We start from the raw sequence: 23,682 nt of genomic DNA, 5'->3' as shown, positions 1-23,682 counted from the left end.
ATTTTTGAAGTGTTACCCATGTTTAAAAGTCTGAAGAATGGGAGATTTGGATTCACATATTACCTATGCTGTCTTGCCACTGTTGAGGTATGTAGCTGTGCCATCATCTGAAAGTTTTTCCAGAATCCCAAGGTATCTTCTGCATGGTTTTGTAAGAGATATGACCCGAGCTAAAGATCTGCTTGTGTGCTTAGATAGCGAGCTTTATGTCTTCCTCACACAAGGCAATTCGATTCCTTATCTTTAATATGCAGAGCGTGCGTACAAAGCAGAGCCCTGAAAACTCCCAAAGAATTACCCGGAAAAAAACTCACAGCAGATACCATCGCAAACCCTCTGAAATCCTACCTAAGAGTTACATGCAACATCAGTACAGGTTAAACCAGGGGAACAGAGACAGGAAAGACACAACTTCTTTTTAACCAAGCTCAGAGAGCCTGTACGAAACAGGCTGTGCAAAAATTCTTTGAGACTCTTTAACGGTCCTCTCCACGGAAATCTTTAGTAAAAGCGAAAGATTTATTCGGGATGAAGGGAACCCAGAGCATGTGTGTTGCGGCCAGGAAGAAGAGAACACGGCCAGTGAGGCCTGCAGCTGACATGCGACACCTTGTCAGACTTACAAAAAACTGAAGGTAGAAGGTGAGCGCAAAGGACAACTAGGTGAGGAGCACCAGAGAAGCATTAAAACAGTCGCAGCCAAAGGAATTTAGATTATATGGAACTGAATATGTTGAGTGTGCACACTCTGCAATGCATCATGGGTAGGGCAAGAAACTCCCGCCCACCACCCAGAGATACAAAGAAACGCCACTTATGCTAATCAACATCTGAATTCTTGCAAGGCCTCTAGACAGAAGTCAGCTTGTCCTGGGTATCCATCGCTATTTCCACTTCTCCTGATTTTCCCGCTTCCTTGGGCGCAAAAGGGAACAACTGGAATAGACAATAGACACGTCCAGAGCTGGTGAATTCTTCTTTACACCAATGTCCAGACCGTGCTTGCCGATAGGGTTCTCGTCATGTCACTTCAGGCCACTAGATGCACGAGAACCACACGATCGACTTCAAGGGTTAAGTGATCTATCGAGTGAAATCCTAATAGTGTGCAGACACTGGGTGGGCTCCTCATTATTGAATCAGTCGAAATCTCAGAGGTGGGTTGGGACTTGGATGTCCTGTTTCACCCGGAAACTCTACAGATTGAGGCACGTGGCATCGCGTTATGTCAGTGCAAAAGTGCAGTGTTTGGGAGGCAAGCCTTGGAGATCAAGTTAAACCTTGTATCGATGGCTACATTCAGGTCACACATTGAAAACAATATTATTTCCACGGAATTCAGAAATCAGCAGCAATCAACGGGTACTTAACGCCATGTCCTTTGATGCACATTTTTCCATTTTGCAAAATTTTCCTCAAAGAAGAGTGAAAGACAAAATAAACAATTACAAACCAGGAATAACAAAGTCCTTCTCGGATACTCCCGCTGATAAGATTTTGAAGTGTTACCCATGTTTAAAAGTCTGAAGAATGGGAGATTTGGATTCAGCATATTACCTATGCTGTGCTTGCCACTGTTGAGGTATGTAGCTGTGCCATCATCTGAAAGTTTTTCCAGAATCCCAAGGTATCTTCTGCATGGTTTTGTAAGAGATATGACCCGAGCTAAAGATCTGCTTGTGTGCTTAGATAGCGAGCTTTATGTCTTCCTCACACAAGGCAATTCGATTCCTTATCTTTAATATGCAGAGCGTAGTGACACAAGAGCGAGAGCCCTGAAAACTCCCAAAGAATTACCCGGAAAAAACTCACAGCAGATACCATCGCAAACCCTCTGAAATCCTACCTAAGAGTTACATGCAACATCAGTACGGTTAAACCAGGGGGAACAGAGACAGGAAAGACACAACTTCTTTTTTTAAACAAGCTCAGAGAGCCTGTACGAAACAGGCTGTGCAAAAATTCTTTGAGACTCTTTAACGGTCCTCTCCACGGAAATCTTTAGTAAAAGGCGAAAGATTTATTCGGGATGAAGGAACCCAGAGCATGTGTGGTGTGCCAGGAAGAAGAGAACACGGCCAGTGAGGCCTGCGCAGCTGACATGCGACACCTTGTCAGACTTACAAAAAAACTGAAGGTAGAAGGTGAGCGCCAAAGGACAACTAGGTGAGGAGCACCAGAGAAGCATTAAAACAGTGCAGCCAAAGGAATTTAGATTATATGGAACTGAATATGTTGAGTGTGCACACTCTGCAATGCATCATGGGTAGGGCAAGAAACTCCCGCCCACCACCCAGAGATACAAAGAAACGCCACTTATGCTAATCAACATCTGAATTCTTGCAAGGCCTCTAGACAGAAGTCAGCTTGTCCTGGTATCCATCGCTATTTCCACTTCTCCTGATTTTCCCGCCTTGGGCCACAAAAGGGAACAACTGGAATAGACAATAGACACGTCCAGAGCTGGTGAATTCTTCTTTACACCAATGTCCAGACCGTGCTTGCCGATAGGGTTCTCGCATGTCACTTCAGGCAACTAGATGCACGAGAACCACACGATCGACTTCAAGGGTTAAGTGATCTATCGAGTGAAATCCTAATAGTGTGCAGACACTGGGTGGGCTCCTCATTATTGAATCAGTCGAAATCTCAGAGGTGGGTTGGGACTTGGATGTCCTGTTTCACCCGGAAACTCTACAGATTGAGGCACGTGGCATCGCGTTATGTCAGTGCAAAAGTGCAGTGTTTGGGAGGCAAGCCTTGGAGATCAAGTTAAACCTTGTATCGATGGCTACATTCAGGTCACACATTGAAAACAATATTATTTCCACGGAATTCAGAAATCAGCAGCAATCAACGGGGTACTTAAACGCCATGTCCTTTGATGCACATTTTTCCATTTTGCAAAATTTTCCTCAAAGAAGAGTGAAAGACAAAAATAAACAATTACAAACCAGGAATAACAAAGTCCTTCTCGGATACTCCCCGCTGATAAGATTTTTGAAGTGTTACCCATGTTTAAAAGTCTGAAGAATGGGAGATTTGGATTCAGCATATTACCTATGCTGTGCTTGCCACTGTTGAGGTATGTAGCTGTGCCATCATCTGAAAGTTTTTTCCAGAATCCCAAGGTATCTTCTGCATGGTTTTGTAAGAGATATGACCGCAGCTAAAGATCTGCTTGTGTGCTTAGATAGCGAGCTTTATGTCTTCCTCACACAAGGCAATTCGATTCCTTATCTTTAATATGCAGAGCGATCGTACACAAGGCGAGAGCCCTGAAAACTCCCAAAGAATTACCCGGAAAAAACTCACAGCAGATACCATCGAAACCCTCTGAAATCCTACCTAAGAGTTACATGCAACATCAGTACGGTTAAACCAGGGGGAACAGAGACAGGAAAGACACAACTTCTTTTTTTAACCAAGCTCAGAGAGCCTGTACGAAACAGGCTGTGCAAAAATTCTTTGAGACTCTTTAACGGTCCTTCCACGGAAATCTTTAGTAAAAGGCGAAAGATTTATTCGGGATGAAGGAACCCAGAGCATGTGTGTTGCGGCCAGGAAGAAGAGAACACGGCCAGTGAGGCTCTGCAGCTGACATGCGACACCTTGTCAGACTTACAAAAAAACTGAAGGTAGAAGGTGAGCGCCAAAGGACAACTAGGTGAGGAGCACCAGAGAAGCATTAAAACAGTCGCAGCCAAAGGAATTTAGATTATATGGAACTGAATATGTTGAGTGTGCACACTCTGCAATGCATCATGGGTAGGGGCAAGAAACTCCCCACCACCCAGAGATACAAAGAAACGCCACTTATGCTAATCAACATCTGAATTCTTGCAAGGCCTCTAGACAGAAGTCAGCTTGTCCTGGGTATCCATCGCTATTTCCACTTCTCCTGATTTTCCCGCTTCCTTGGGCCGCAAAAGGGAACAACTGGAATAGACAATAGACACGTCCAGAGCTGGTGAATTCTTCTTTACACCAATGTCCAGACCGTGCTTGCCGATAGGGTTCTCGTCATGTCACTTCAGGCCACTAGATGCACGAGAACCACCGATCGACTTCAAGGGTTAAGTGATCTATCGAGTGAAATCCTAATAGTGTGCAGACACTGGGTGGGCTCCTCATTATTGAATCAGTCGAAATCTCAGAGGTGGGTTGGGACTTGGATGTCCTGTTTCACCCGGAAACTCTACAGATTGAGGCACGTGGCATCGCTGTATGTCAGTGCAAAAGTGCAGTGTTTGGGAGGCAAGCCTTGGAGATCAAGTTAAACCTTGTATCGATGGCTACATTCAGGTCACACATTGAAAACAATATTATTTCCACGGAATTCAGAAATCAGCAGCAATCAACGGGGTACTTAAACGCCATGTCCTTTGATGCACATTTTTCCATTTTGCAAAATTTTCCTCAAAGAAGAGTGAAAGACAAAAATAAACAATTACAAACCAGGAATAACAAAGTCCTTCTCGGATACTCCCCGCTGATAAGATTTTTGAAGTGTTACCCATGTTTAAAAGTCTGAAGAATGGGAGATTTGGATTCAGCATATTACCTATGCTGTGCTTGCCACTGTTGAGGTATGTAGCTGTGCCATCATCTGAAAGTTTTTCCAGAATCCCAAGGTATCTTCTGCATGGCGTAAGAGATATGACCCGGGCAGCTAAAGATCTGCTTGTGTGCTTAGATAGCGAGCTTTATGTCTTCCTGGCCACAGGCAATCTGATTCCTTATCTTTAATATGCAGAGCGTGCGTGACACAAGAGCGAGAGACCCTGAAAACCCTAAAGAATTACCCGGAAAAACTCACAGCAGATACCATCAAAGAAACCTCTGGAAATCCTACCTAAGAGTTACATGCAACATCAGTACGGGTTAAACCAGGTAACAGAGACAGGAAAGACACAACTTCTTTTTTTAACTATCAGAGAGCCTGTAATGAAACAGGCTGTGCAAAATTCTTTGAGACTCTTTTAACGGTCCCTTTCCACGGAAATCTTTAGTAAAAGTAAAGATTTATTCGGGATGAAGGGAACCCAGAGCATGTGTATGTAATAGAAGAAGAGAACACGCCAGTGAGGTCATGCAGCTGACATGCCACACCTGTCAGACTTACAAAAAACTGAAGGTGGAAGGTGACGCCCAAAGGACAACTAGGGTGAGGAGCACCAGAGAAGCATTAAACAGTTTAGCCAAAGGAATTTATCATATGGAACTGAATATGTTGAGGTGTACACTTGCAATGCATCATGGGTAGGGGGCAAGAAACTCCCCGCCCACCACCCAGAGAGAGCAACACTTATGCTAATCAACATCTGAATTCTTGCAAGGCCTTCTAGACAGAAGTCAGCTTGTCCTGTATCCATCGCTATTTCCCCACACATCTCCTGATTTTCCCGCCTTAATGCAGGGAACAACTGAATAGACATTAGACACGCTCCAGAGCTGGTGAATCTTCTTACACCAATGTCCAGACCGTGCTTGCCGATAGGGTTCTCACAGTCACTTCAGGCCACTAGATGCACGAGAACCACACGATCGACTTCAAGGGTTAAGGATTCATCGAGTGAAATCCTAATAGTGTGCAGACACTGGGTGGGCTCCTCATTATTGAATCAGTCGAAACTTCTGTAGAGGTGGGGTTGGGACCTGATGTCCTGTTTCACCTTGAAACCTCATATGATTGAGGCACGGGCATCGCGTTATGTCATGCGTGCGCAGGTTTGGGAGGCAAGCCTTGAGTATCAAGTTAAAACTTGTATCGATGGTCATATCTAGGTCAACACATTGAAAACAATATTATTTCCACGGAATTAGAAATCAGCAGCAATCAACGGGTACTTAACGCCATGTCCTTTGATGCACATTTTCCATTTTGCAAAATTTTCCTCAAAGAAGAGTTAAAGATAAAATAAATAATTACAAACCAGGAATAAAGTCCTTCCTCGGATACTCCCCGCTGATAAGATTTTTTAAGTGTTACCTATGTTTAAAAAGTCTGAAGAATGGGACGGATCCAGCATATTACCATGCTGTGCTTGCCACTGTTGAGGTATGTAGCTGTGCCATCATCTGAAAGTTTTCCAGAATCCTGCCAGCATCTTCTGCATGGTTTGTAAGAGATATGACCCAGCTAAAGATCTGCTTGTGTGCTTAGATAGCGAGCTTTTATGTCTTCCTCACACAAGGTACCCGATTCATCTTTAATAGCAGAGCTGCAAGACACAAGAGCTTAGAGCCCTGAAAACCCCAAAAGAATTACTCCCCGAAAAAAACTCACAGCAGATACAATCGCGAACCCTGAAATCCTACCCAAGAGTTATATGCAACATCAGTACGGTTAAACCATAGGGAATAGAGACAGGAAAGACACAAATCCTTTTTTAACCAGCTCAGAGAGCCTGTACGAATAAAGGTGCAAAATTCTTTGAGACTCTTTTAATCTATCCTTCCACGGAAATCTTTAGTAAAAGGCGAAAGATTTATTCGGATGAAGGAACCCAGACATGTGTTGTGGCCAGGAAGAAGAGAACACGGCCAGTCAGGCCCGCGCAGCTGACATGTACACCTTGTCAGACTCTACAAAAAACTGAAGTAGAAGGTGAGCTTAAAGACAAATCTAGGGGTGAGGAGCACCAGAAGCATTAAAACAGTCGCAGCCAAAGGAATTTAGATTATATGGAACTGAATATGTTGAGTGTGTACACTTGCAATGCATCATGGTAGGGGCAAGAAAACTCCCCCGCCCACCACCCAGAGATACAAAGAACGCCACTTATGCTAATCAACATCTGAATTCTTGCAAGGCCTCTAGACAGAAGTTGGGCTTGTCCTGGGTATCCATCGTTATTTCCACTTCTCCTGATTTTCCCGGGCTCTGGGCCGCAAAAGGAACAACTGAATAGACAATAGACACGTCCAGAGCTGGTGAATTCTTCTTACACCAATGTCCAGACCGGCTTGCCGATAGGTCTTCGCCATGTCACCAGCCACTAGATGCACGAGAACCACACTTCCATCGAATTTCAAGGGTTAAGTGATCTATCGAGTGAAACTTAACAGTGCAGACACTGGGTGGCCTCATTATTGAATCAGTCGAAACCAGGAGGTGGGTTGGGACTTGGATGTCCTTGTTTCACCCGGAAACTCTACAGATTGAGGCACGCGGGCATCATATGTCAGTGCAAAAGTAGGTTTTATATGTTCGGAGATCAAGTTAAACCTTGTATCGATGGCTACATTCAGGTCACACATTGAAAACAATATTATTTCCACGGAATTCAGAAATCAGCAGCAATCAACGGGTACTTAACGCCATGTCCTTTGGATGCACATTTTTCCATTTTGCAAAATTTTCTCAAAGAAGAGGAAAGACAAAATAAACAATGCTAAACCAGGAATAACAAAGTCCTCTTGGATACTCCTGCTGATAAGATTTTGGAAGTGTTACCCATGTTTAAAAGTCTGAAGAATGGGAGATTTGGATTCAGTATATTACCTATGCTGTGCTTGCCACTGTTGAGGTATGTAGCTGTGCCATCATCTGAAAGTTTTTCCAGAATCCCAAGGTATCTTCTGCAGGGTTTTTGTAAGAGATATGACCCAGCAAAAAGATCTGCTTGTGTGCTTAGATAGCGAGCTTTATGTCTTCCTCACACAAGGCAATTCGATTCCTTATTTTTTATATCGGTAGTACAAAGAGCGGGGCCCGAAAACCCAAAGATTACGGAAAAAAACTACAGCAATACCCCAAACCCTCTGAAATCCTACCTAAGAGTTACATGCAACATCAGTCGGTTAAACCAGGGGAACAGAGAACAGGAAAGACACAACTTTTTTTTAACCAAGCTCCCGGAGCCTGTACAGGAAACAGGCTGTGCAAAATTCTTAGGACTCTTTAACGGTCCTCTCCACGGAAATCTTTAGTAAAAGGCAAAATTTACGGGATGAAGGAACCGAGCATGTGTGCGGCCAAGGGGAAGAGAACACGGGAGTTGGGGGCTCTGCGAGCTGACATCACCTTGTCAGACTTACAAAAAACTGAAGAAGGTAGAAGGTGGCGAAAGGACAACTAGGTGAGGAGCACCAGAAACATTAAAACAATCAGCCAAAGGAATTTAGTTATATGGAACTGAATATGTTGAGTGTGCACACTCTGCAATGCATCATGGGGGGGGCAAAAAACTCCCCCAACCAGAGATACAAAGAACATACTTATGCTAATCAACATCTGAATTCTTGCAAGGGGCCCCTAGACAGAAGTCACTTGTCCTGTATCCATCGCTTTCCACTTCTCCTGATTTTCCCGCCTGGGGATAAAGGGGAACAACTGGAATGACAATAGCACGTCCAGAGCTGGTGAATTCTTTTTAAATGTCCCGACCGTGCTTGCCGATAGGGTTCTCGTCCATTCACTTCAGGCACTAGATGCACGAGAACCCACGATCGACTTCAGGTTAAATGATCTATCGGTGAAATCCTAATAGTGTGCAGACACTGGGTGGGCTCCTCATTATTGAATATCGAAATCTCAGAGGTGGGTTGGACTTGGATGTCCTGTTTCACCCGGAAACTCTACAGATTGAGATGGCCGCGTTATGTCAGTGCAAAAGTGCAGTGTTTGGGAGGCAAGCCTTGGATCAAGTTAAACCTTGTATCGATGGCTACATTCAGGTCCACATTGAAACAATATTATTTCCGATTCAGAAACAGCCAATCCGGTTAAGCCAGTCCTTTGTGCATTTTCCATTGCAAAATTTTCCTAAAGATAGCAAAAAAAAATCAACGGAAAAAGTTTACTAGGGGGCCCGACAAAAAACTGAAAAGGGATGTTAAAGGTTAAATTTAGTAACAAATTTGACCGGGTGGGGAAGAAACTCCCCAGGAAAAAGAAGCACTATGCCACTAAATTTTAAACCCAGCAAACTGAAAGGTAAGGGCGCCACCCCTTTTTAAACAAGGCATTAAAGGAACCAAAGGAATTTAGAATATGACTAAAATGGGGTGGAATCTCATGCACATGTAGCCAGACCCCCCGGGGTTTCCAATACAGATATTTGGGAAACAACACGAATCTGCGGGCCCTTCAAAAGAAGTATCTTTCGGTGAATCCTATATTTCACCCCCTTTTTGCTTCCTCATTGCAAAGGAAACCGGGGGTTGGGGACCGAGCTTTTTATTCACTCTAATGTGGCCGGGTTTGCATAGGGTTTGTCATGCATCGGGCCCTTTGGGAGGAACCCGGATCAATTAAAGTTAAATGTCATGGAAAATTTCAAAGGTACACTTGCTATTTTGAAATTCGAAATCCGGGTGGACTTGGATGTCCTTTTTTTTCCGAAATTCCCCTTAGAAAGTGAGCAAAATCATTTAAAACCGGGGGAGAACCTTTGGAACCCCGTAAATTTTTATGTACAGTCAATTAAAAAATTTAATTTAGGATTCAGAAATAACCAATCGGGTGCAATTAGTTTTTTCCACATTGAAATTTTCCAAAATTTCCCAAGATTTGGGGGTAACAATTACAAACCAGGTAAAAATCCTTCTGGTCTCCCGTGATGTTTTGAATGTTACCTCAAAAAGCAAGAATGGATTTTTAAATATGCGGTTTTTTCAAGGGAGGTGACTGGCCAATTGAAATTTCCAGAATCCAGACCTTCTGAATTTTTAAGAGTTACCACGAGTAGAGTTGGGGCGAAAGGGAAAGAAATTTCCCTTTTTCCCAAGGGCAATGCCTATCAATTCAGGCGTGAAAAGGCGAGACCAAAAAGCCCCCCCAAAACGGGAAATTTAAAGCAGAAATAAAGGGAACCACCAAGAGTTTGCCCAGGAGGAAACCAGGGGGCCGGCAGGACATCACACCTTTAACTACAAAGGTAAGAAGGCGAAAAATGTGGAGCCCTTTTTTAAAAACTCCCCCAAATTTATTTAAGGGAAAAATATTTGGGTGGACCGGAAATGATCGGGAGGAAAACTACGCACTGGCCGAGAATCCAAAATTGCAACTTACAAAAACTGAAGTGAAGGCCCAAAAGGGAAAACGGTAGCCCGAAAGTATTAAACTTCCCGTTTTTATTTTGGGAAGAAAATGGTTGGCACATGAAGTCAAGGGGGTGAAAAATTCCCTTACCACCCGGATACGGCGCATGGGGGTTCAACATCTGCCCTTAGGCCCTAGAAAGAAACGTCTGGTTCAATTGCTATTCCATTCCTATTTCGCTGGTGGGCTAAAAGGGAACAGCAATAGATTTGGATGGTGAATCTTTTCACCCAAACCAACGTTGGGATGGGTTCTCTTTATGTCATCAAAATAATGCAGAGAACCCCCGGAGATCAAGTTAAAATTTATCGAGGGGAACATAGTGTGCAGCACGGTAAAACCCTATTATTTCTTTGAAATTCAGGGGGGTTTGGAAGGGGTTTTTTCACCGCTTTAAAATTTTTCCATGAAAATTTTTCATGAAAGAGTGAAGAAAAAACTTAACCGGAATAAAAACCTTTTGGGTCCCGTGGTAATTTTAGGTACCATTTGAAAACAATATTATTTCCACGGAATTCAGAAATCAGCAGCAATCAGCGGGGTACTTAAGCGCCATGTCCTTTGATGCACATTTTTCCATTTGCAAAATTTTCCTCAAAGAAGAGTGAAAGACAAAAATAAACAATTACAAACCAGGAATAACAAAGTCCTTCTCGGATACTCCCGCTGATAAGATTTTTTGAAGTGTTACCCATGTTTAAAAGTCTGAAGAATGGGAGATTTGGATTCAACATATTACCTATCTGTGCTTGCCACTGTTGAGGTATGTAGCTGTGCCATCATCTGAAAGTTTTCCAGAATCCCAAGGTATCTTCTGCATGGTTTTGTAAGAGATATGACCAGACTAAAGATCTGCTTGTGTGCTTAGATAGCGAGCTTTATGTCTTCCTCACACAAGGCAATTCGATTCCTTATCTTTAATATGCAGGAAGCGTGATCGTACACAAGAAGCGAGGCCCTGAAAACTCCCAAAGAATTACCCGGAAAAAACTCACAGCAGATACCATCGCAAACCCTCTGAAATCCTACCTAAGAGTTACATGCAACATCAGTAGCGGTTAAACCAGGGGAACAGAGACAGGAAAGACACAACTTCTTTTTTAACCAAGCTCAGAGAGCCTGTAGAAACAGGCTGTGCAAAAATTCTTTGAGACTCTTTAACGGTCCTCTCCACGGAAATCTTTAGTAAAAGGCGAAAGATTTGTTCGGGATGAAGGAACCCAGAGCATGTGTGTTGCGGCCAGGAAGAAGAGAACACGGCCAGTGAGGCCTCGCAGCTGACATGCGACACCTTGTCAGACTTACAAAAAAATGAAGGTAGAAGGTGGCGAAAGGACAACTAGGTGAGGAGCACCAGAGAAGCATTAAAACAGTGCAGCCAAAGGAATTTAGATTATATGGAACTGAATATGTTGAGTGTGCACACTCTGCAATGCATCATGGGTAGGGCAAGAAACTCCCGCCCACCACCCAGAGATACAAAAAGCACACTTATGCTAATCAACATCTGAATTCTTGCAAGGCCTCTAGACAGAAGTCAGCTTGTCCTGGGTATCCATCGCTATTTCCACTTCTCCTGATTTTCCGCTTCCTTGGGCCATAAAGGGAACAACTGGAATAGACAATAGACACGTCCAGAGCTGGTGAATTCTTCTTTCACCAATGTCGAGACCGTGCTTGCCGATGGGGTTCTCGTCATGTCACTTCAGGCCACTAGATGCACGAGAACCACCCGATCGACTTCAAGGGTTAAGTGATCTATCGGTGAAATCCTAATAGTGTGCAGACACTGGGTGGGCTCCTCATTATTGAATCAGTCGAAATCTCAGAGGTGGGTTTAGACTTGGATGTCCTGTTTCACAAACTCTACAATTGAACATAAGTGGCATGCTAGTCAGTGTTTGGGGGCAGCCTTGGAGCAGTTAACCTTTCATGTGATAGGTACACTTAAAAAAATTTTTCCACGGAATTCAAAATCAGCAATACGGGTTAAAGCCATGTCTAGCATATCTTTTCCATTTATACAAAAGAAACAAAATAACAATTACAAACCAGGAATAACAAATCCTCATCCAGATAAGTTTGAATGTTACCATGTTTAAAAGTCTGAAGAATGGGAGTTTGGATTCAATATACCATGCTGTGCATTTTGAGATGTAGCCTCATCTGAAAGTTTTTCCGAATCCAATATCTTCTGCATGTTTTAAGAGACATACCAGAAAATTGTTGGTGTAGAAGCGAGCTTTATCTTCTCACCAAAGCAATTGATTCCTTACTTTAATATGGGCGTGCTACAGGCGAACCAGAAAACTCCAAAAATTACCGAAAAAAAACTCACAGCAGATATCGCCAATCCTTGAAATCCTACCTAAGAGTTTAATGCAACTCAGTAGAAACGGGGAAAGGAAACAATTTTTCACAACTCAACCTGCAGGTCAAAGCTAAATCTTTGTTGGCTCCAGGAAATCTTTTACAAAAAGGGAAGATGACCAGGCATGGGGGACCAGAATAAGGAGGCCAGTAGGAACTGCAGACGACTTGCAGACTTAAAAAATGAAGGTGAAGGGGAAAGGACAACTAGGTGAGGACCCAAAGCTTAAAACAGCCAGCAAAGATTTAGATTTGGAATGTAGGGAGTGTACACTTGCAATGTCATAGGTAGGGCAATAAACTCCAACCACCCAGATAAGATGCAAGAACCATCATGTATCAAGCCTCAACCCAAGCCTAGGATCCCTGCATCACCTATTCCTTACCTAGATTTCGCCCATGGGCCGAAAGGAACAATTGAAAACAGTAGCTAGCTTTGTTGCAATCGGACACTGCCGATAGTTCGCGTCGATTCCCACAATGACCAGAACCCGATGCATTCAAGTCATGTCTTCGGATCTATGAGGAACCTGTGCTCGTTATGATCGTGGGAAATCTATTGATCTTGATGACAGGGTGGCTGACTTTGATTAGCGAATCTAGGCGGTTGGGATGAGTCGTGTCGGGAAGTTGTTAGTCAAACCTTGGATACATGTAAACCTTGTCACTGAAAGAGTATTCAATTAAATCGCATAATTCGCAATTAAAGCATTAAGATGTCATTTTTCCATTTGAAATTCCTTAACGAAAAGTGAACAAAAAACTTAAACAATTACAAATACAGGACTCCAAAGCTTTGAGATTACACACCTAGATAAGATTTTATTTCCGGATTCAATATAAATTGGGTTTGCCTTTAAATGTTGATGGAGTTGAGTTTCATATCCAAAGTTCCCTAATGTTAGGTATGATATGTTATAGAATTTGAATAAGGATCTTTATGTTTTACAGTTTCCCTAGTTAAAATGTTCGTATTTTAACTTATGCGCTGAAGGCAAAAACTCAAATCAAAAATTGAATCCCAAGGCCTAAACCCTCGAAATCCACAAAGAACATAACAGATACCGTAAACCGAAGAGACCGATTTATACAAGTCGTTTTAACCAGGAACAGCTGCAGAAACAGCTGAAAAATTTTTTAACCCGAACTTTTAGAAAGGTTTTGCAATAAATGTGAAACTTGGCGCCAGGAAAAAAATGTAAACCTGGGGGGGCCCCTCTTAAATCAGGTTCCGAGGGGGTTGGGACTTGGATGTCCGGCAGACCTAAGGGGGGGGCATGGATCCATAAAAATGCAGGTTTGGGGGCCCTTGGAATCATTTAAATTTTATTTAAACTTAGGTCACACAAAAAACTTTATTTAAAACCGCAGCCCCAAACGGGGTTTTGGGAAACCTTTTGATAAATTTTTTCCCTTTTTGCAAAATTTTTAAAAAAAAGGGAAAACAAAATAAACAATTAAAACCGGGAAAAAAAAGGAGGGGTTTCCCCCCTGTAATTTTTAAAATTTTCCCAGAAAAGCAAAATAAAATTTTGGATTAACAATTCCTTGTGTGCTTATTTGATTTGTTACTTTTTAAAATCTGAAATTTTTAGTCCCAATTATTTTCCCTGCGGGTTTTGTGAATATGACGGCAAAATCTGTTTTTCAATAAAAATTATTTTTCCCTAAAAAATTGACCTTTTCAAATAGACGCGTTAAAAATTTAAGCCCTAAAAAATCCAAAAATTCGGAAAAAACTCACAGCAAAAACCTGAAACCCCCAAAATTTCCCCCCAAAAAAACTAAACACATCTTAAACCGGGAACAAAAGGGGAAAACCTTTTTTTTTTTTAACCAGTCAAAACCGCAAACAGGGGCAAATTTTTTTGAGCTCCGGGCCTTCCACAAAATTTTTAAAAAGGGCAAAATTTATTGGAAAAAAGGAATTGACATGGGGTTTTGGGGCCAGGAAAAAGAACAGGGCCAGTGACCCTAAGCTGACATGGACATTGTCGACTTAAAAAAAAATGAAGGTAGAAGGGGCCCAAAAAGGGGATTCACCCGGAAACTCTACAGATTGAGGCACGTGGCATCGCGTTATGTCAGTGCAAAAGTGCAGTGTTTGGGAGGCAAGCCTTGGAGATCAAGTTAAACCTTGTATCGATGGCTACATTCAGGTCACACATTGAAAACAATATTATTTCCACGGAATTCAGAAATCAGCAGCAATCAACGGGTACTTAACGCCATGTCCTTTGATGCACATTTTTCCATTTTGCAAAATTTTCCTCAAAGAAGAGTGAAAGACAAAAATAAACAATTACAAACCAGGAATAACAAAGTCCTTCTCGGATACTCCCCGCTGATAAGATTTTTGAAGTGTTACCCATGTTTAAAAGTCTGAAGAATGGGAGATTTGGATTCAGCATATTACCTATGCTGTGCTTGCCACTGTTGAGGTATGTAGCTGTGCCATCATCTGAAAGTTTTTCCAGAATCCCAAGGTATCTTCTGCATGGTTTTGTAAGAGATATGACCCGCAGCTAAAGATCTGCTTGTGTGCTTAGATAGCGAGCTTTATGTCTTCCTCACACAAGGCAATTCGATTCCTTATCTTTAATATGCAGAGCGTGCGTACACAAGAGCGAGAGCCCTGAAAACTCCCAAAGAATTACCCGGAAAAAACTCACAGCAGATACCATCGCAAACCCTCTGAAATCCTACCTAAGAGTTACATGCAACATCAGTACGGTTAAACCAGGGGGAACAGAGACAGGAAAGACACAACTTTTTTTAACCAAGCTCAGAGAGCCTGTACGAAACAGGCTGTGCAAAAATTCTTTGAGACTCTTTAACGGTCCTCTCCACGGAAATCTTTAGTAAAAGGCGAAAGATTTATTCGGGATGAAGGGAACCCAGAGCATGTGTGTTGCGGCCAGGAAGAAGAGAACACGGCCAGTGAGGCCTGCGCAGCTGACATGCGACACCTTGTCAGACTTACAAAAACTGAAGGTAGAAGGTGGCGCCAAAGGACAACTAGGTGAGGAGCACCAGAGAAGCATTAAAACAGTCGCAGCCAAAGGAATTTAGATTATATGGAACTGAATATGTTGAGTGTGCACACTCTGCAATGCATCATGGGTAGGGGCAAGAAACTCCCGCCCACCACCCAGAGATACAAAGAAACGCCACTTATGCTAATCAACATCTGAATTCTTGCAAGGCCTCTAGACAGAAGTCAGCTTGTCCTGGGTATCCATCGCTATTTCCACTTCTCCTGATTTTCCGCTTCCTTGGGCCGCAAAGGGAACAACTGGAATAGACAATAGACACGTCCAGAGCTGGTGAATTCTTCTTTACACCAATGTCCAGACCGTGCTTGCCGATAGGGTTCTCGTCATGTCACTTCAGGCCACTAGATGCACGAGAACACACGATCGACTTCAAGGGTTAAGTGATCTATCGAGTGAAATCCTAATAGTGTGCAGACACTGGGTGGGCTCCTCATTATTGAATCAGTCGAAATCTCAGAGGTGGGTTGGGACTTGGATGTCCTGTTTCACCCGGAAACTCTACAGATTGAGGCACGTGGCATCGCGTTATGTCAGTGCAAAAGTGCAGTGTTTGGGAGGCAAGCCTTGGAGATCAAGTTAAACCTTGTATCGATGGCTACATTCAGGTCACACATTGAAAACAATATTATTTCCACGGAATTCAGAAATCAGCAGCAATCAACGGGTACTTAACGCCATGTCCTTTGATGCACATTTTTCCATTTTGCAAAATTTTCCTCAAAGAAGAGTGAAAGACAAAAATAAACAATTACAAACCAGGAATAACAAAGTCCTTCTCGGATACTCCCCGCTGATAAGATTTTTGAAGTGTTACCCATGTTTAAAAGTCTGAAGAATGGGAGATTTGGATTCAGCATATTACCTATGCTGTGCTTGCCACTGTTGAGGTATGTAGCTGTGCCATCATCTGAAAGTTTTTCCAGAATCCCAAGGTATCTTCTGCATGGTTTTGTAAGAGATATGACCCGCAGCTAAAGATCTGCTTGTGTGCTTAGATAGCGAGCTTTATGTCTTCCTCACACAAGGCAATTCGATTCCTTATCTTTAATATGCAGAGCGTGCACACAAGAGCGAGAGCCCTGAAAACTCCCAAAGAATTACCCGGAAAAAACTCACAGCAGATACCATCGCAAACCCTCTGAAATCCTACCTAAGAGTTACATGCAACATCAGTACGGTTAAACCAGGGGGAACAGAGACAGGAAAGACACAACTTCTTTTTAACCAAGCTCAGAGAGCCTGTACGAAACAGGCTGTGCAAAAATTCTTTGAGACTCTTTAACGGTCCTCTCCACGGAAATCTTTAGTAAAAGGCGAAAGATTTATTCGGGATGAAGGGAACCCAGAGCATGTGTGTTGCGGCCAGGAAGAAGAGAACACGGCCAGTGAGGCCTGCGCAGCTGACATGCGACACCTTGTCAGACTTACAAAAAAACTGAAGGTAGAAGGTGGCCAAAGGACAACTAGGTGAGGAGCACCAGAGAAGCATTAAAACAGTCGCAGCCAAAGGAATTTAGATTATATGGAACTGAATATGTTGAGTGTGCACACTCTGCAATGCATCATGGGTAGGGGCAAGAAACTCCCGCCCACCACCCAGAGATACAAAGAAACGCCACTTATGCTAATCAACATCTGAATTCTTGCAAGGCCTCTAGACAGAAGTCAGCTTGTCCTGGGTATCCATCGCTATTTCCACTTCTCCTGATTTTCCGCTTCCTTGGGCGCAAAAGGGAACAACTGGAATAGACAATAGACACGTCCAGAGCTGGTGAATTCTTCTTTACACCAATGTCCAGACCGTGCTTGCCGATAGGGTTCTCGTCATGTCACTTCAGGCCACTAGATGCACGAGAACCACACGATCGACTTCAAGGGTTAAGTGATCTATCGAGTGAAATCCTAATAGTGTGCAGACACTGGGTGGGCTCCTCATTATTGAATCAGTCGAAATCTCAGAGGTGGGTTGGGACTTGGATGTCCTGTTTCACCCGGAAACTCTACAGATTGAGGCACGTGGCATCGCGTTATGTCAGTGCAAAAGTGCAGTGTTTGGGAGGCAAGCCTTGGAGATCAAGTTAAACCTTGTATCGATGGCTACATTCAGGTCACACATTGAAAACAATATTATTTCCACGGAATTCAGAAATCAGCAGCAATCAACGGGTACTTAACGCCATGTCCTTTGATGCACATTTTTCCATTTTGCAAAATTTTCCTCAAAGAAGAGTGAAAGACAAAAATAAACAATTACAAACCAGGAATAACAAAGTCCTTCTCGGATACTCCCCGCTGATAAGATTTTTGAAGTGTTACCCATGTTTAAAAGTCTGAAGAATGGGAGATTTGGATTCAGCATATTACCTATGCTGTGCTTGCCACTGTTGAGGTATGTAGCTGTGCCATCATCTGAAAGTTTTTCCAGAATCCCAAGGTATCTTCTGCATGGTTTTGTAAGAGATATGACCCGCAGCTAAAGATCTGCTTGTGTGCTTAGATAGCGAGCTTTATGTCTTCCTCACACAAGGCAATTCGATTCCTTATCTTTAATATGCAGAGCGTGCGTACACAAGAGCGAGAGCCCTGAAAACTCCCAAAGAATTACCCGGAAAAAACTCACAGCAGATACCATCGCAAACCCTCTGAAATCCTACCTAAGAGTTACATGCAACATCAGTACGGTTAAACCAGGGGGAACAGAGACAGGAAAGACACAACTTCTTTTTAACCAAGCTCAGAGAGCCTGTACGAAACAGGCTGTGCAAAAATTCTTTGAGACTCTTTAACGGTCCTCTCCACGGAAATCTTTAGTAAAAGGCGAAAGATTTATTCGGGATGAAGGGAACCCAGAGCATGTGTGTTGCGGCCAGGAAGAAGAGAACACGGCCAGTGAGGCCTGCGCAGCTGACATGCGACACCTTGTCAGACTTACAAAAACTGAAGGTAGAAGGTGGCCAAAGGACAACTAGGTGAGGAGCACCAGAGAAGCATTAAAACAGTCGCAGCCAAAGGAATTTAGATTATATGGAACTGAATATGTTGAGTGTGCACACTCTGCAATGCATCATGGGTAGGGGCAAGAAACTCCCGCCCACCACCCAGAGATACAAAGAAACGCCACTTATGCTAATCAACATCTGAATTCTTGCAAGGCCTCTAGACAGAAGTCAGCTTGTCCTGGGTATCCATCGCTATTTCCACTTCTCCTGATTTTCCCGCTTCCTTGGGCCGACAAAGGGAACAACTGGAATAGACAATAGACACGTCCAGAGCTGGTGAATTCTTCTTTACACCAATGTCCAGACCGTGCTTGCCGATAGGGTTCTCGTCATGTCACTTCAGGCCACTAGATGCACGAGAACCACACGATCGACTTCAAGGGTTAAGTGATCTATCGAGTGAAATCCTAATAGTGTGCAGACACTGGGTGGGCTCCTCATTATTGAATCAGTCGAAATCTCAGAGGTGGGTTGGGACTTGGATGTCCTGTTTCACCCGGAAACTCTACAGATTGAGGCACGTGGCATCGCGTTATGTCAGTGCAAAAGTGCAGTGTTTGGGAGGCAAGCCTTGGAGATCAAGTTAAACCTTGTATCGATGGCTACATTCAGGTCACACATTGAAAACAATATTATTTCCACGGAATTCAGAAATCAGCAGCAATCAACGGGTACTTAACGCCATGTCCTTTGATGCACATTTTTCCATTTTGCAAAATTTTCCTCAAAGAAGAGTGAAAGACAAAAATAAACAATTACAAACCAGGAATAACAAAGTCCTTCTCGGATACTCCCCGCTGATAAGATTTTTGAAGTGTTACCCATGTTTAAAAGTCTGAAGAATGGGAGATTTGGATTCAGCATATTACCTATGCTGTGCTTGCCACTGTTGAGGTATGTAGCTGTGCCATCATCTGAAAGTTTTTCCAGAATCCCAAGGTATCTTCTGCATGGTTTTGTAAGAGATATGACCCGCAGCTAAAGATCTGCTTGTGTGCTTAGATAGCGAGCTTTATGTCTTCCTCACACAAGGCAATTCGATTCCTTATCTTTAATATGCAGAGCGTGCGTACACAAGAGCGAGAGCCCTGAAAACTCCCAAAGAATTACCCGGAAAAAACTCACAGCAGATACCATCGCAAACCCTCTGAAATCCTACCTAAGAGTTACATGCAACATCAGTACGGTTAAACCAGGGGGAACAGAGACAGGAAAGACACAACTTCTTTTTAACCAAGCTCAGAGAGCCTGTACGAAACAGGCTGTGCAAAAATTCTTTGAGACTCTTTAACGGTCCTCTCCACGGAAATCTTTAGTAAAAGGCGAAAGATTTATTCGGGATGAAGGGAACCCAGAGCATGTGTGTTGCGGCCAGGAAGAAGAGAACACGGCCAGTGAGGCCTGCAGCTGACATGCGACACCTTGTCAGACTTACAAAAACTGAAGGTAGAAGGTGGCCAAAGGACAACTAGGTGAGGAGCACCAGAGAAGCATTAAAACAGTCGCAGCCAAAGGAATTTAGATTATATGGAACTGAATATGTTGAGTGTGCACACTCTGCAATGCATCATGGGTAGGGGCAAGAAACTCCCGCCCACCACCCAGAGATACAAAGAAACGCCACTTATGCTAATCAACATCTGAATTCTTGCAAGGCCTCTAGACAGAAGTCAGCTTGTCCTGGGTATCCATCGCTATTTCCACTTCTCCTGATTTTCCGCTTCCTTGGGCGCAAAAGGGAACAACTGGAATAGACAATAGACACGTCCAGAGCTGGTGAATTCTTCTTTACACCAATGTCCAGACCGTGCTTGCCGATAGGGTTCTCGTCATGTCACTTCAGGCCACTAGATGCACGAGAACCACACGATCGACTTCAAGGGTTAAGTGATCTATCGAGTGAAATCCTAATAGTGTGCAGACACTGGGTGGGCTCCTCATTATTGAATCAGTCGAAATCTCAGAGGTGGGTTGGGACTTGGATGTCCTGTTTCACCCGGAAACTCTACAGATTGAGGCACGTGGCATCGCGTTATGTCAGTGCAAAAGTGCAGTGTTTGGGAGGCAAGCCTTGGAGATCAAGTTAAACCTTGTATCGATGGCTACATTCAGGTCACACATTGAAAACAATATTATTTCCACGGAATTCAGAAATCAGCAGCAATCAACGGGTACTTAACGCCATGTCCTTTGATGCACATTTTTCCATTTTGCAAAATTTTCCTCAAAGAAGAGTGAAAGACAAAAATAAACAATTACAAACCAGGAATAACAAAGTCCTTCTCGGATACTCCCCGCTGATAAGATTTTTGAAGTGTTACCCATGTTTAAAAGTCTGAAGAATGGGAGATTTGGATTCAGCATATTACCTATGCTGTGCTTGCCACTGTTGAGGTATGTAGCTGTGCCATCATCTGAAAGTTTTTCCAGAATCCCAAGGTATCTTCTGCATGGTTTTGTAAGAGATATGACCCGCAGCTAAAGATCTGCTTGTGTGCTTAGATAGCGAGCTTTATGTCTTCCTCACACAAGGCAATTCGATTCCTTATCTTTAATATGCAGAGCGTGCGTACACAAGAGCGAGAGCCCTGAAAACTCCCAAAGAATTACCCCGGAAAAAACTCACAGCAGATACCATCGCAAACCCTCTGAAATCCTACCTAAGAGTTACATGCAACATCAGTACGGTTAAACCAGGGGGAACAGAGACAGGAAAGACACAACTTCTTTTTAACCAAGCTCAGAGAGCCTGTACGAAACAGGCTGTGCAAAAATTCTTTGAGACTCTTTAACGGTCCTCTCCACGGAAATCTTTAGTAAAAGGCGAAAGATTTATTCGGGATGAAGGGAACCCAGAGCATGTGTGTTGCGGCCAGGAAGAAGAGAACACGGCCAGTGAGGCCTGCGCAGCTGACATGCGACACCTTGTCAGACTTACAAAAACTGAAGGTAGAAGGTGGCGCCAAAGGACAACTAGGTGAGGAGCACCAGAGAAGCATTAAAACAGTCGCAGCCAAAGGAATTTAGATTATATGGAACTGAATATGTTGAGTGTGCACACTCTGCAATGCATCATGGGTAGGGGCAAGAAACTCCCGCCCACCACCCAGAGATACAAAGAAACGCCACTTATGCTAATCAACATCTGAATTCTTGCAAGGCCTCTAGACAGAAGTCAGCTTGTCCTGGGTATCCATCGCTATTTCCACTTCTCCTGATTTTCCGCTTCCTTGGGCGCAAAAGGGAACAACTGGAATAGACAATAGACACGTCCAGAGCTGGTGAATTCTTCTTTACACCAATGTCCAGACCGTGCTTGCCGATAGGGTTCTCGTCATGTCACTTCAGGCCACTAGATGCACGAGAACCACACGATCGACTTCAAGGGTTAAGTGATCTATCGAGTGAAATCCTAATAGTGTGCAGACACTGGGTGGGCTCCTCATTATTGAATCAGTCGAAATCTCAGAGGTGGGTTGGGACTTGGATGTCCTGTTTCACCCGGAAACTCTACAGATTGAGGCACGTGGCATCGCGTTATGTCAGTGCAAAAGTGCAGTGTTTGGGAGGCAAGCCTTGGAGATCAAGTTAAACCTTGTATCGATGGCTACATTCAGGTCACACATTGAAAACAATATTATTTCCACGGAATTCAGAAATCAGCAGCAATCAACGGGTACTTAACGCCATGTCCTTTGATGCACATTTTTCCATTTTGCAAAATTTTCCTCAAAGAAGAGTGAAAGACAAAAATAAACAATTACAAACCAGGAATAACAAAGTCCTTCTCGGATACTCCCCGCTGATAAGATTTTTGAAGTGTTACCCATGTTTAAAAGTCTGAAGAATGGGAGATTTGGATTCAGCATATTACCTATGCTGTGCTTGCCACTGTTGAGGTATGTAGCTGTGCCATCATCTGAAAGTTTTTCCAGAATCCCAAGGTATCTTCTGCATGGTTTTGTAAGAGATATGACCCGCAGCTAAAGATCTGCTTGTGTGCTTAGATAGCGAGCTTTATGTCTTCCTCACACAAGGCAATTCGATTCCTTATCTTTAATATGCAGAGCGTGCGTACACAAGAGCGAGAGCCCTGAAAACTCCCAAAGAATTACCCCGGAAAAAACTCACAGCAGATACCATCGCAAACCCTCTGAAATCCTACCTAAGAGTTACATGCAACATCAGTACGGTTAAACCAGGGGGAACAGAGACAGGAAAGACACAACTTCTTTTTAACCAAGCTCAGAGAGCCTGTACGAAACAGGCTGTGCAAAAATTCTTTGAGACTCTTTAACGGTCCTCTCCACGGAAATCTTTAGTAAAAGGCGAAAGATTTATTCGGGATGAAGGGAACCCAGAGCATGTGTGTTGCGGCCAGGAAGAAGAGAACACGGCCAGTGAGGCCTGCGCAGCTGACATGCGACACCTTGTCAGACTTACAAAAACTGAAGGTAGAAGGTGGCCAAAGGACAACTAGGTGAGGAGCACCAGAGAAGCATTAAAACAGTCGCAGCCAAAGGAATTTAGATTATATGGAACTGAATATGTTGAGTGTGCACACTCTGCAATGCATCATGGGTAGGGGCAAGAAACTCCCGCCCACCACCCAGAGATACAAAGAAACGCCACTTATGCTAATCAACATCTGAATTCTTGCAAGGCCTCTAGACAGAAGTCAGCTTGTCCTGGGTATCCATCGCTATTTCCACTTCTCCTGATTTTCCGCTTCCTTGGGCGCAAAGGGAACAACTGGAATAGACAATAGACACGTCCAGAGCTGGTGAATTCTTCTTTACACCAATGTCCAGACCGTGCTTGCCGATAGGGTTCTCGTCATGTCACTTCAGGCCACTAGATGCACGAGAACCACACGATCGACTTCAAGGGTTAAGTGATCTATCGAGTGAAATCCTAATAGTGTGCAGACACTGGGTGGGCTCCTCATTATTGAATCAGTCGAAATCTCAGAGGTGGGTTGGGACTTGGATGTCCTGTTTCACCCGGAAACTCTACAGATTGAGGCACGTGGCATCGCGTTATGTCAGTGCAAAAGTGCAGTGTTTGGGAGGCAAGCCTTGGAGATCAAGTTAAACCTTGTATCGATGGCTACATTCAGGTCACACATTGAAAACAATATTATTTCCACGGAATTCAGAAATCAGCAGCAATCAACGGGGTACTTAACGCCATGTCCTTTGATGCACAT

General features: G+C 43.5%; 11 non-coding genes and 2 pseudogenes across 11 annotated transcripts; all 13 read right to left on the bottom strand.

Moving 5' to 3' along the window:
• Window positions 1-433: 433 nt before the first annotated feature.
• On the bottom strand, window positions 434-548 carry LOC120521121. Its single transcript, XR_005632020.1, has one exon. It is a non-coding gene; the product is annotated as a U5 spliceosomal RNA (small nuclear RNA).
• Window positions 549-1,933: 1,385 nt separating this feature from the next.
• LOC120521120 lies at window positions 1,934-2,048 on the bottom strand. The gene has a single exon (XR_005632019.1). It is a non-coding gene; the product is annotated as a U5 spliceosomal RNA (small nuclear RNA).
• Window positions 2,049-3,435: 1,387 nt separating this feature from the next.
• On the bottom strand, window positions 3,436-3,549 carry LOC120521122. Its single transcript, XR_005632021.1, has one exon. It is a non-coding gene; the product is annotated as a U5 spliceosomal RNA (small nuclear RNA).
• Window positions 3,550-4,939: 1,390 nt separating this feature from the next.
• Window positions 4,940-5,053, bottom strand: LOC120521123. The gene has a single exon (XR_005632022.1). It is a non-coding gene; the product is annotated as a U5 spliceosomal RNA (small nuclear RNA).
• A 1,355-nt stretch (window positions 5,054-6,408) lies between these two features.
• LOC120521125 lies at window positions 6,409-6,517 on the bottom strand (annotated as a pseudogene).
• Window positions 6,518-7,864: 1,347 nt separating this feature from the next.
• On the bottom strand, window positions 7,865-7,972 carry LOC120521126 (annotated as a pseudogene).
• Window positions 7,973-11,163: 3,191 nt separating this feature from the next.
• On the bottom strand, window positions 11,164-11,277 carry LOC120521119. Its single transcript, XR_005632018.1, has one exon. It is a non-coding gene; the product is annotated as a U5 spliceosomal RNA (small nuclear RNA).
• Window positions 11,278-15,208: 3,931 nt separating this feature from the next.
• On the bottom strand, window positions 15,209-15,324 carry LOC120521118. The gene has a single exon (XR_005632017.1). It is a non-coding gene; the product is annotated as a U5 spliceosomal RNA (small nuclear RNA).
• Window positions 15,325-16,709: 1,385 nt separating this feature from the next.
• LOC120521117 lies at window positions 16,710-16,825 on the bottom strand. Its single transcript, XR_005632015.1, has one exon. It is a non-coding gene; the product is annotated as a U5 spliceosomal RNA (small nuclear RNA).
• A 1,388-nt stretch (window positions 16,826-18,213) lies between these two features.
• LOC120521116 lies at window positions 18,214-18,329 on the bottom strand. The gene has a single exon (XR_005632014.1). It is a non-coding gene; the product is annotated as a U5 spliceosomal RNA (small nuclear RNA).
• A 1,388-nt stretch (window positions 18,330-19,717) lies between these two features.
• On the bottom strand, window positions 19,718-19,833 carry LOC120521114. Its single transcript, XR_005632012.1, has one exon. It is a non-coding gene; the product is annotated as a U5 spliceosomal RNA (small nuclear RNA).
• Window positions 19,834-21,218: 1,385 nt separating this feature from the next.
• Window positions 21,219-21,334, bottom strand: LOC120521112. Its single transcript, XR_005632011.1, has one exon. It is a non-coding gene; the product is annotated as a U5 spliceosomal RNA (small nuclear RNA).
• Window positions 21,335-22,723: 1,389 nt separating this feature from the next.
• Window positions 22,724-22,839, bottom strand: LOC120521111. Its single transcript, XR_005632010.1, has one exon. It is a non-coding gene; the product is annotated as a U5 spliceosomal RNA (small nuclear RNA).
• Window positions 22,840-23,682: the final 843 nt, after the last annotated feature.

Source organism: Polypterus senegalus, unplaced genomic scaffold, assembly GCF_016835505.1.
Source record: "Polypterus senegalus isolate Bchr_013 unplaced genomic scaffold, ASM1683550v1 scaffold_4246, whole genome shotgun sequence".
Classification (NCBI taxonomy): Eukaryota; Metazoa; Chordata; class Cladistia; order Polypteriformes; family Polypteridae; genus Polypterus; species Polypterus senegalus.
Note: the sequence above shows the minus strand (reverse complement) of the source record. Positions and strands in the feature narration are given on the sequence as shown.